Below are 13316 nucleotides of genomic sequence, written 5' to 3'. Positions count from 1 at the left end.
TAGCCAGTACCAGGTGGATTTTATGACAGTAGCTTTATAGTATAATTTTAGGTCAGGGATTGTGATTCCACCTGACTTGTCCTTGTTGCCCAGGCATGTTTTCTCTTTTTAAAGCAATTTTGAGTATGATTTTGTTCCTGTCTAATAAATATGTGCAAATGATAGTGATACAGAGCAATTGCAACTATATATGAATGTTACTAGTGATTTCTAACTTTTAAAGCAGTAGTATTAGAATCCTCACTGGTACTGTTTTGAAATATTAAACGGATGTTGATCCTTTCAAAGACCCAAAGCTTTCTTAACTCATCACACAATAAATGTATACACTAGGTGATGGCCTACTGGTCATATCCAAACCACTGCACGTTTTTGTAAATAAAGTTTTATTGGTACACAGCCATGCCTATTCATTGTATGTATCTTCTCTAGTTGTCCATCCTAAGCAAAAGCTGATTGAAGAATTACATTGCAAACGTACAACCCCATTGGAGTCTGAAATACTGCAAACAACTTTCATAACCTTAATGGATAATTAGAATACAGTTTTTGTGGATGTGAAATAAAGCATCTGACTCAAGTCAAAAATTGAATAAAAATAATTTTTATTAAAGCAGTATAAAAAGAGAAAACATATCTATGGCATAATAAGTTCTGGTATGTGCAGTACAAAGAAATATTAACACTGGAGTTAAGGTTATGCTTTTAAAGGTAATTAGGGAAATTTAGCTATAACGTGCTAATAGTTATGGAAAACTTAGAGAATCTTATTATATTTGAATTTGATAGAAGCATTTTAAAAATGTCCTGTGAAATGTTTTAGAGGCTAAGACCTGTATGGAGTGTTGTAAATTCAGAATAATTGCAGCTAGGTTTTATTTATGTTTTAAAAAACTATAATGTTATGTGCACCTGTGTAAGTTTACAGACCTTAGTTAATTGTTTTATAGAGAACTCCAGGCCCTAATTGAAACACTCCATTTTTTTCTCTTGTGGAAAGGCAGATTAATTTTTATTTGATGAGAGGAAATCCTCATTTAATTAAAGCTGTTTGGAGAACAACATAAAAATATTTGGGAAAAAGTTTAAAGGTATTAACAGTTAGCACAAATTCATTTGACTAAAAGCCATGTTTTCTTGATGTAGACCATCTAGTGGAAAAAGAAGTTGTTAGTCAAAACACCTTTATGGAGATGTAGGTTGAAGGATACAAAATTTCAGTTAGGAGGAATAAGTGTGAGAGATCTATTGTATCACACACTAATTGTAGCTAAAAATACTGAATTGTAGGCTGGGGATGTGACTCAGTGGTAGAGTTATTGCCTTCCATGTACAAGGTCCTGGGTTCAATCCTCAGCACTGCAAAAAAGATGAATTCTATTCATAAAAATTGCTATGAAAGTAGGCTTTAAGCCTTCTGAATATAAGAAAATTTGAAGTATGTGAGATAATACATACACTAATTAGCTTGTATAGCTGTTCCACAAATATGATGTGAAGGGCAAATAGGAGGTTAGTCCATTGGCTAGCAGTATTACTTCTACCATCCCATTCAACTTGTTATAATGGACCAGTTCTCTCAAATACAATTTTTCTTAGCTTCTACACAACCTGAGAAAAAGCAAAATTTAGAAGAATGTTATACAATACAAGTGAGGCAAGGAGCAATGAAGACGGATAGAATAAGACTGAATATAAGACACAAATAGAATGACTTTTTTCAGCAGCATGTTTCCTGTCTTCTATGGAGGGTAACTAGTCAGGACAGGGTGTGCTAAAATCCACAGAGCTCATCTATGCTTTTAGTTTCAAATTTTCTTATGATCTCAGGAGTGTCAATATGTGCCAGCCAGCCATCAGAGTGTTTATGTTCACCGTGCTGTGTGTTTGTGGTAATTAATTTTTCTTTGTGGCTATTAGGTAAAGCCAACATGGGAGACTTGTCCCACACAAAGCTACATGAAGAATTAGAATTTTTCTTTGTAAAAGAGCAGACACAAAACATAAGCTCAGGCTTGCCATAGCTCTGGGTCTCATTTTTCCAGAGTCTTGTTTGCCTGTGATTTTAATATTGATTTTCTGTACAGCCTGGAGAAAAAGCCATGTAGGTGCTGAAGGGCTTTCTCCACGTGTGTCAAGTACCAAAAATGGTACCTGTGACTTCTGCATATGGTTTTGTTCCTGTCTAATTAATTTGTGTAAATGATGGTGGGTTAGAGCTCCAGTGCTTCATTTCATGGGAAGTGAAGTGACAAACGGTTACATTTTGGTGTGTCAGTGAGAAATGACAGTGCTCATCAAATCAGTATGAGTTCTCACAGAATAAGGAACTCTAAGACTCTGGCATAACATATTCAGAGGGCTTTCAGTTAAGCTTCTCCCATCTAGAAAGGTTAATAATTCCGAGAAATGGGCCAACAGCTCATGATAGCCTAGTGCATCGTTTTTGTTCTCAGTGTTTTGTTAAACTATGGGCAGTAAAGAAAGATTTAAACATTTTTCAATTGGCACATAAAAATTGTGTGCCTATTTGAAGACAACAGTAGGTAATACAACTATTGTCAATTTCCTATCACAGTGTTTGAAATTCTGTATCGTTTTGATTGTTTTTGTGTTGTTTTGTTCATGTCTTTGTTAATATGTTTTTGTTCTTTTCTCTTTAAAATAAAATTTAAAAAATTGTGTGCCTTTACGGAATACTATGACCATTCAATGCATGTGCACATTGTGTAAAGTTCAAATAGGGTACGCATATCTATCTCCTCAAATATTTATCTCTCTTCTGTGGTGAAAACATTCGATAAGCTTACTTCTTGCATTTGTTTGAAATATACAGTAGTTTGGTATTATGTATGGTCAGTCCATTGTGTAACAGAATACCACTGCTGATCTTTCCTATCTAACTGTAACTTAGTATCCCCTAAACAACCTTGCCCTGTTCCCCATTTTCTTCACTTCTTCCAGCTTCTGGGAATCCCTATTTTACTATTAGTTTCTATGAGATCCATCTTTTAGATTTCACATGTCAGTGATATCATGCAGTATTTTTCTTACTGTTCTTGGATTATTTTATCTAACAGAATGTATTCTACTTCCATCTACACTGTTGCAAATACATTTTTATGGCTGAATCATAGCGCATTGTGTATGTATACCACAGTGCCAACTCTAAAAAGTTTAGTAGAAGTTCAAGATGTGAATGTCTCCAGGAATCATTAAAAATGTGGGCAAAGAAGTATATACAAAAAGTCAATAAATGAATTAAAAAGACTGTTAAGTTTAAAAAGGTAATGCAAAGACATTAAATGTTTTGTTATTAATAAAAAAGGCAAGTTCTGAAAACAAAAACAAAATTCACTACAATATAAAAAAACCCAGAAAAGATAAGTTAAAAATACTAAATGCTATCATATCAGGAAGTACATTACATAGACATGAGTTCAACATTTTAATTATAAGACAAAAGATCATGGTGTTAGCTATAAAAGCATGAATCATGTATATGCTGTCCACCAGGGGTGCATTTAAAATACAAAGACTTACGTGGACTGAAAATAAATACCTGGAAAAAGATAATAGGATACTAATGATAACGTGAAATGTGATAATAATAAAGATAAAATGGAAAAGAAAGTTGCAGTAGCAATCTTAATACTAAAAATAGATTTCAAGATGGATGGACACTTCAAATGATAAAAGAGCCAATCCACTGGGAGGAAATTACAATTTTAATGGACTTACACCTGATAACATATTCAAAACATGTGAACGTAATTACACAGAAGAACAATAGAGATAAGCAAACAAATTCACAAACACAGATGGAAACTTTAATTTGCCTCTCTCAGTGGTTGATAGAACTGAATCAAGAAAGATAATCTGAATGATACCATCAACCACTTTGTCCTAATTGACATTTATAAAACACTAAACCAAAATAAAGTAAAGCATACATTCTTTTCAAGCACAAATAGAACATGCACAGAGGTACAGAGAGGTAACACTGAGTGTGTGCACCCGGAGATAGCTCAGGAGGTCTGCTGAAATAAAACATATTTAATGGAATCAATAGTGAGGGGAAGGAGTTGTGGCACAGAGGCATGGGAGAATTTTGTCTGAAATGGCAAAAGTCTGTACATGACTATGGTTTTATACATATAAAATTGGTGCATTTACTTTCTATAATGTATGTATAATACCAATATCTTTCCCCTACAACCCAATAATGATCTTTGAATGTCAGAGATGGAAGGGATAAATGGCTATGGCCTATGTCTATCATAAGCATACCATAACCTATAAGATGTTATTATCTTATAGTTTTTATGTATCTATTTATAACTTCCACTTTTAGTAATTTTTTTTTTTTTGTACTAGGAATTGAACTCAGGACCTTGCACTTGCCAGGCAGGTGTTTATTTCACTGAACTAAATCTGTGGACCTATTTTTAGTGATTGTATTACAGATGTATTTAATGGTATAGGTTAGCCCCTATTCAACCTTCTCTCTGCACCTGAGTATAAGTAGAATAGTTATTCTTCATTTTGACAATTTAAAAAAATTTGGCAGAGGATATAGCTCAGTGGGCCAGCACCTACCTGGCAAGCTCAAAGTTGTGAGTTGATTCCTGGTACAAAAAAAAAAAAAAAAAAAAAAAAAAAAAGAAATTTGTAACGGTTACCCTAGTGTTGCACTTTTTTACTTGATATTCCTAAAAGGGGGCAGGGGTACAATCTAGTGTTTCTCAAACTGACATGAATAAGAATTAACTTGCATGAATCAGAATTACCAAGAAAGGCTTGTTCAATACAATTTGCAGTGTTGTGCCTCCAGAGTTAAAGACACAGGAAGCCTGACCTGGGTCTCCATACTTTGTGTTATTGGTAAATTCTCACATGATGACATCGGCACATGGAATACACTTTGAGAACCACTGCTGTGAAGACTGGTAGAGAGACAGTATAGGTGACCATAAATTTTCATCTGAGTTTAAGATAGTAACTTGAACCCACTCATGGGGAGGCAGCACACAAAGAGGAATTTTAAAATTCCAGGATTGCCTGAGTCACCCATTTCACTTAGGAGAGACTGTTAGCCCAAACTACACGGCTGCATTAAATATTTCATTATGTACCTTTTCCAAGAATAGCATAACAAAGGAACAGATTGGCTTGTTAAAAGAGATAATAAAGTAAATAATTATAAAGTAAGTCTAAACTTTTTTTTATAACCCTATATGAAAACTCCACTCGTCTAAGAACTATGTCTTTTTTAGCACAGTAATGTATGGGATGGGATCAAAATATATAAATTAAAAAATATTTATGGCAGTGGAAGACACACTATCATTAATACCCCTTCAAACACTCGCTTTGATAAAACCACTCCTTCCACGGCTCTTGCCACTTTCCAAAGCAGATCTGGAAATCTTTCGTGGCTTTACCAGGTGAGATCAAGAAATGTGAATGTTGTAGCTGAGGTGAGTGCTATGCAATGGAAAGGCCAGCTCATGGGACATGACGGTGTGTCCTCATCCACTTTGTTCAGTGCATCTTGCACTGCGCAACTTCCAGCTCCTCCCCCAGGTCAAAGTGACCAGGAAAGATCAATGTTTTGAATGAATTCAGGACACAGATGCAACCATGACAGTGTAGTTTCTACTTCTTCACAGATTATGTTATCAATTGTGCTTGCTTATATTAGAAATTTTTAATGATATCTCAGTGAAATTTGTAAATACGCTACTGAATCAAGAAGAGAAAATCACGTAAAGTACATGAAATATAAAGCAATATATAAGATTAATTTGCTCACCCGTTTGTCTTTTTTTTTTTTTGCCTGTTTTGAGACAGGGTCTCATTATGCAGTTTAGATTGGGCTTGAGCTCACTTTGTAGCCCAGGCTGGCCTCAAACTCACAATGATCCTCCTGCCTCAGCCTCCCGAGTGTTGGGATTATAGGTGCATTTGGTCTTTTGACCTGTTATTACATTTATATTTTTAGAAACAAAGTGACAGATACCTATGGAAGATCAGTTACAATCCACAAATCTACAAGGCCTAGATAATCAACTCCTAATGGTAAGTTTCCTGCTATTCACATTCTGTCTATATCAAAGTGCTAATGGTGGATATAAATATATCAATACCAGATATTATGGCCAATAGTATTTTAGTATTTTTAGCCATAAAACACATACTAAAATCTATTACAAAAAGTAAATTCTTACTAAGATGTCAACTGTTCAAAGGAGCAAATCTCCAGAGGATAAATATGTTGATTTCTCACTGTTGGTTAGGAGAAATATACTTTAACACTCAGATTGAAACAAGTTAAACAAAATTTATTTATCATTTTCAGAAACTTAAACAGTGTATAAAATGAAACGTATTTATTCATCATTACACAGAAAATAAGCCAAGCTGCTGGCAGAAGTACAGAGGTTGGGGCAGGAGATGATTCAGTCTTGGGCTTCTGTCCATGCATTTCCTGCCTTTACCCAGCATGCACTCTTCCTCTCTGCTGAACAAATAAGTATCTCCATGTTTACAATACCTTTCTAAAAGAATGACATGGATGCTATACACATAAGTGTGTATAAAAAACCAAACAGGCATACACAGAGACACAAAGTACATTTACTTCTAAAGCTCTTCCTGTGGGAGGAGCTTCCACTTCATGGAGGGGTCAGTTCTTCTTCAAAATTGTACAGCTCCTGCTCCCTGCAGAGCTCCAGGAAAACCTGAAAGGAGGCAAAGAGAAAGGAAGAGAGACAGACATCACACTGCCATTTGTAGCTCCAAGTGAGTGCAACACACACACTCATATTTTACACCAAGATTTTACGGATGATACGATATCACGGAAATGGACCCACTTGCTCAGAGTGGACAGGGAGAGGCTGTACTCCTCTAGGTCAAAGCTCTGTTTGACTGCAGAAGGATGAACATACAATCCATTAGGAGTTTATATATTCTTATATCTATCTAGATGGTTTTATATTTTTAAAGATCTTAAATAGATGCTGTCATTCATTTAAAATACAGCAACAGTTACTTAGATTTGGGAGAAAAAGCACTTGTGTTAGGCTTGTATGCTGTACAGTTTTTGAAATCTGAATGTAAGGGAAAACAAATGATGTTGAGAGAGCTTCCTCTTGCGCACATGAACCAGTGATTTTGCACATTCAACACAAGAAGATGTAGATGACATATTTTGAAAAAGTTTGCATTGGGAGGTTAGAGAAGGGGATATCTGAGGCTTTCTAGGGAGTGCATATCTTCATGGGCCTTGGTCTCCAACCCACTGCAGCTTTTGCTCATTGGATTGAAAAACCCTTCTTGTTGACTATAGTTGATGGAGACCACTGTGAAGCAGCTCTGGGTAGAATTTAATATTAATCAATTGGCTTTCCATGTTTACTCATGAGTTGTCCAAAGGTTAGGCACCTTATTTAAAAATGGGCAACAGCCTCATAGTAAGTAAACTTCTGTGAGTCACTGGTCATTGCTGAGGTCTGTATTGGCCTGTAAATGGGTGATGCCTCAAAGGACAAGACCACAGCTAAAGACATTTGGCTTCAACCCCAGATAACTAAAAAGAGATTATAGCTGCAGGCTCCACACTCCTACAATAAATGTCAACCTAAAGATAAGGTAGTTCTCCTAACTGACTAATTTACTACTTAGGAAAATATTTCCCAAGGTCTTGCTAGATTCCCACATTTTCTGAGTATCCTCCTCCTTTGCTTGCAAACCAAATAAATATGGGCTGCCCAGAAAAGCCTTGGTCTTAACCTGGAGAATCTCAAATTCTGTAAGAGAGTTGGACCATCCTGGAGCCCTAAAATCATTTCAAGCCTTCATTGTCCATTCATTTATTTAAGCCTTCATCGTCCATTCATTTGGGAGATACTGGGAAAGGTAGAGTTTGGATAGCAGCCCAGCAGACTGCACTATGGCACCCCAAGTACAAGGCTGGGGACAGGATTGGTGCCAATCTGGAGAGTGTAGTGAATGACCACATTGTGCAGAAGGGTTGGGTGCTCAGCTCAGAATGGACAGGAGATGTGTCCACTATGCCTGCAGAGGCTACCAGAAGGAATCAGAAGGTTCTTCTTAGAGCAAGTGACAAGCAGCGAAACTGTCACAGGACAGTGACAATAAAACCAGTGCATGAAGAAATTCCGACTTGTAGCGCTCAGAGTAGCAGAGTTAACAGACTAGCATGGCAAGGAGAACAGGAGCCTACGATGATGGATGCAATGCACAGGAGTCCACTTCACATGCACCAGATCTAAGATTGTTTCTATGGCCAGACTGAAGTCAGTTTCTTAATATTCTTCCTAAAGCACTAAAGCAACTTTCTGGTCCATAGAAAATTTAATTTTAAATAGATAAATATCCATGTTATAAAAGAATATATTTTCCTTAAATGCGTACATAACCAAGTAGGTTTTTTTTTTTAGGTTTTACCTATACATAAAAAATACATGAAAAAAAGCAAATTCTACAACCAAAAGCAGAAATCATCCTGATTACCCACTACCACATACAACATAGAATCTCTTCATCTCCTTGGTTTGGGTGCTCCCAAAATGCAACCTGAAGCCCTAACTTTTACATATAGTGCATTATGCCACATTTCATTTTTGTCATGCAGATATATTGCTATGTAATTTGGAATTGCCACCTTTTCAAGGTTTCATTTAAAAGTCATGTTTCTTATCCTTCTCTAATTTGAAGAAAGCTTGGCTTAAAGATTACACATTTTCAACTGGCAACTTACAGACCATCAGAGGGGAATACCTGGAAGAAGAGAGTGAAACCAATCTTCTTCAATTTTTAAAAATTGTGATGAAAAGTGTTTAATGCTAGATTTGCACTCAACACATTTTAAGTGTATAATACAGTATTACTGGCAATAGCTGTCGTATTTTAAAGCAGATCTTTCAAGTCTATTCATCTTCTTAATGGAAATTTCATGTCTATGACTAGCAACTCCTCATATTCCTTCCCTACAGGCCCTGGCAATTCCCATTCCCCTCTTTGAGTCTGTGAATTTGACTATTTTAGATGCCTTTCAAATACATTCATGCAGTATTTGTCTTTGCGACTGATCTATTTCACTTCACACAAAATCCTCAAAGTTCCTCCAGGTTGTTGCTTACTTCAGAATTTCCTTCTTTTTATTTTTATTATTTTTTAAAGATTTGTTTCCTTCTTTTAGAAGGCTGAGTAGCATTCCAGTGTATGAATGGAACACATTTTAAAATTCATTTATCAGTCAATGGACACTCATCTTGTTTCTGTGTCTTAGTTATTGCAAGTAGTGCTGCAGTAAACATGGAAGAATGGGCGTCTCTTGGAGATCTTGATTGCAATTCTTTTGAATATGTGCCCGCAAGTGTAATTACTGAGTTGTATGGTAATTCTATCTTTAATTTTCTTGAGAAACCTACACACAGCTGCACCACTTTGCACTGCCACCCACAGCGTGCAAGTGTTTCAATTTGTCCACATCTTTGCCAACGATTTTTGTCCCTCTCATTCTTTTCTACACTATCACCAGTGTAACAGAGGTGAGGTGATATTCATTGTAGTTTTGAGTGCATTTCCCTGATTACCAGTGACATTGAGTGTTTTTTTTTAATATGTCTGATGGTCATTTGTATGCCTCCTCTGTAGAGGAGAAGGCATCCTTTGTATGCCTTCTCTGTTCAGTTATTCACCCATCTTAAATCAGGTGGTTAGTTTTTTTGTTGTTATCACTTGCTACTAGAGTACCAGAATTTCTCGTGTGTTTGGGACATGAACTCTTTATCAGATACATCACTTGCAAATAGTGATATCGTTCCGTAGGTTGTATTTTCACTCCATCCCTTTGCCATGTAGAAGCTTTTTAGTTTGATTATCCTACTTATTTATTTTTGTTTCTTGCCCATGATTTTGGTATCTATCATATTCATTAACTCATTTCTAAGCAGTGTCGTGGAGTGCCTCCCTTAAACTTTCTTCCAGGAGTTTTACAGTTTCAGGTCCCGTGTATGTTTTTGAACCATTTTCAGATGACTTTGTCTGTTGGGTGTAAGATAGAATCTCATTTCATTTTTTGCACATGGATATCCAGTTTTCTTAACGTCATTGGCTGAAGAGACTATCTTTCCATTCTGGAATGTTTTTTGCATCACTGTTGAAGATGAAATGACCATGTGTATAGGAATTTATTTATAGATTCGCTATTTTCTTCCGTTGATCTATACATCATTATGCCAGTATGCTGCAATTTTGCTCATTGAAACTTTCCATCTGGGTCTTTATTTCCATAGTCTCTTTGGTATAAACAGAAACCCCAGGATGAGTCTACAGTCAAAAGGAGGCAGTTAGTTCACAGGGAGGGCTGGGAGAAGGGAGAGAGGTTGACTCAATTTTATGCCATTGGCTTCTTGAGTGGAGTGAGTGGGTGCAGTCGGATGCTATTTGAAGTTTTGCCGAAATCACCTTTGACCTTAGTTTCTAAGCTGAACACCTAAGCCTGGACTTCATTTTCCAACTACGTTCTGAAACTGTGTAGTTTCTTAAAGTTTCCCAATGAGGTAGAAATATAGATATATCTTTTATGACACTCATGCATGTTCTCCTCCATCATAATTCAAATGGCCTTTCCAGTGGAGAATAATGTAATCAATCTTCTGGTGAGGAGACTGCACATTCATCCTCAAAGAATGGCAGCAGTTGTAAATTTATAATAATTTGTTTCTCAGATAAATGTTTGTCTTTTCTTCATCTGAAAATCACAAGAGCTGAAACTTTATTTCATAAGACGTCACTATTTCATATAGCTATGGGGCAACTATTCTCATGCATTTTGATCCTTCTGTGTAGCTTTAGGATATATTTCTGTTCAGTCAGGGGCTGCACACTGAGTTATAGCATCGCTTTTATATTTATATTCTACTGTAGCGGCATATTTTCCCTCCTTGTCATTATGATTTATTTTTCTTTATCTCTTTGTTTCCTCCCCTAACTCCTGAATCATCTCTTTTGCAGTAAATGCTAGGTGTGAGAAAGGAACTTAAAAGTTGTTCTTTGATATTTTCTGTGTAATTTTCATTAGGATGGAACCATTAGGGAATTTATATAAAATTCAAAGTACTAATACATTTCAAACAAAATAATTATCCTTACATCCTTGTTCTACCACTTGTTAGCTTAGTTGTGTGGCTTAAACTGTTCTCCCGGTCCATTTCATTGGCATATAGTTCATCAGTTCATTTATGATGGTCTTTGTAAAGGCTAGAGACTTGTGAAATTTTTTGAAATCATCACACAACAGTCTCACAATGAAGTTTCTGAGAGGATTAAGTAAGATGTCACAAGACATGGTGGTACCTCCCACACAGCAGGAATACAGCATATGTGACTTCAGCCTTTATGTCAGCTCTCTCTAATTTACTTTGTGTGGTATCCAACAAGTAATCTTTTGGAGGGTTTCTTTCTCAAAGGACTACAGATCAATGTACCTGCCAGAGAAAATTGGACCTTTGTACCAGATCAAAAGCAGGAAATAACTCCACCTTTCCTGCCAAGGAGCCCAGGGGAAGAGCCTCAGGATTCCATGGGCTCTGCATGTGCTGAGGCCTTTACCTTCATCTCCAGCAGATAATTTTTGTTCAATTTGCTTTTTAGATGTTGGATGGAGCAGAAACACCTGGAGGCCAAAGGGGGATGAGGTCATCAAAGAAAAGAGAAAAAGGCATATAGCGCATCTGAGCCATGATTTGCTGGTAGCATTGTCTCCGGTTCTCACTGTCAAACAGGGGGCATCAGCTCTGGCCATTCATGGTGATCTCTCTCTGTCCACAGACACAATCTCCTAGCCATGTACCACAAGGTTGGGAGTGTGTTTAGGAGGGGCACTCACCTCAGCTTTCTGGACACCATGATGGCCACACGGTCACACACACAGCCTCAGTCTCTGCCACATAGTGGGTTGTCAGGGGGGCGCCCCTCTCTGTGTTTCTGATGGTGGCCTGGATTGCCTGCCTAGTTGTTAAGAGGATATTTTCAGTTTAGGAAATCTTTTAAACAAATCAGAAACAAGATAGAGACAAGAATTCTTACCTGGCATGCACATGAATAATTAGCAGAGGAGATTAAGCAAGGGAGGAACTTACAGAGGGCAGGGAGGAGGAAGGAGGGCCAGCCAGCGAGAGCTGTTTTCCCACAGCGTGGTTGCAGAGCAGAGCTCACAGAGCAAGGCATGTATTACATCTTGTGGTGAGAGATACCGAGCTGGAGAGTGCTGTGTGTGGAAAGGCTGGGTGAAGGGAAGAATGACCCAGGACTCAGTGGTGTTTCCTCATCCTCTGGGGAAGAAACTGAATGCACACTGAACACACACAATGACAACAACTTTTACAACTGAGTGAGAAGTACTGGTCTTGTGCCAAGTACTGGACACCATGCAATTGTGGTGCAGAAGTGTGCCCTGCCAGCATCAAACATAAAGATTTTTCCAAAAAATTGGTTTTGTTCATTATATTATTCGTTGTTTTTCACATTAAGAAACATTTTAAGCCAGGGGTTAGGGATAGTGACACATGCCTGTAATCCTAGCTACTTGAAAGGCCAAGGCAAGAGGATTGTAAGTTTGAGGCCAGCCTAGGTAATTTATTGAGACCATGTCAAAAATTAAATTTTAAGAAAGAGCTTAGGGTGGAGTTCAGTGTTACCTAGGTAGTTCAGTCTTCAGTACTGAAAAAGAGAGAGGAGAGAGAGACGGGGAGAGAGAGAGAGAATATGAAGGATAGAGGAAGGGAGGTAGGAAGGGAGGAAGAAAGGGAGTTTAAGGGACAAACTTTGAAATGAATGGGGAGCTACAGGAGGGGAGTGCCGGTCTTCAGACCAGCAGCTCACTCCCTGCCTCGTAGGCCCTTGGAGGGAGGGCCTCTGGCACACGGGGAGCCCCGGGCGGGGATCTCCAGTCTTCTGGCTGGCTAGCTTCCTGCCTCGTAGGCCCCTGGAGGGAGGGCCCCAGGTGCACGGGGAGCCACAGGCAGGGAGCGGCGGTCTTCTGGCTGGCTAGCTTCCTGCATCATAGGCCTCTGGGGGGAGGGGCCCTGGTGCACGGGGAGCCATGCGGCCGTGAGTGCTGTTGCGCGCCGGCCCTTAGGCTGGCCACGGCTGCTCAACTGAGAACTATCAAGACACAGAGAAGCAATGACATGGTTGGCCCACCATGCGCTGGCTGCAGATGCCCACCTATGGAAGTGTGTGAATCATTCAAACATGGAAAAACCCCTGGGAATACATGC

The 13316-nt window shown here is 38.1% G+C and overlaps 1 pseudogene; it reads right to left on the bottom strand.

The window, feature by feature from the left end:
• Nucleotides 1–6323: 6323 nt before the first annotated feature.
• Nucleotides 6324–13316, bottom strand: part of LOC102025240 — a 55859-nt pseudogene continuing 48866 nt past the window's right edge.

Source organism: Chinchilla lanigera, unplaced genomic scaffold (genome assembly GCF_000276665.1).
Source record: "Chinchilla lanigera isolate Chin_1 unplaced genomic scaffold, ChiLan1.0 scaffold00077, whole genome shotgun sequence".
NCBI lineage: Eukaryota > Metazoa > Chordata > Mammalia > Rodentia > Chinchillidae > Chinchilla > Chinchilla lanigera.
This window is presented reverse-complemented; position numbering and strand designations above follow the sequence as displayed.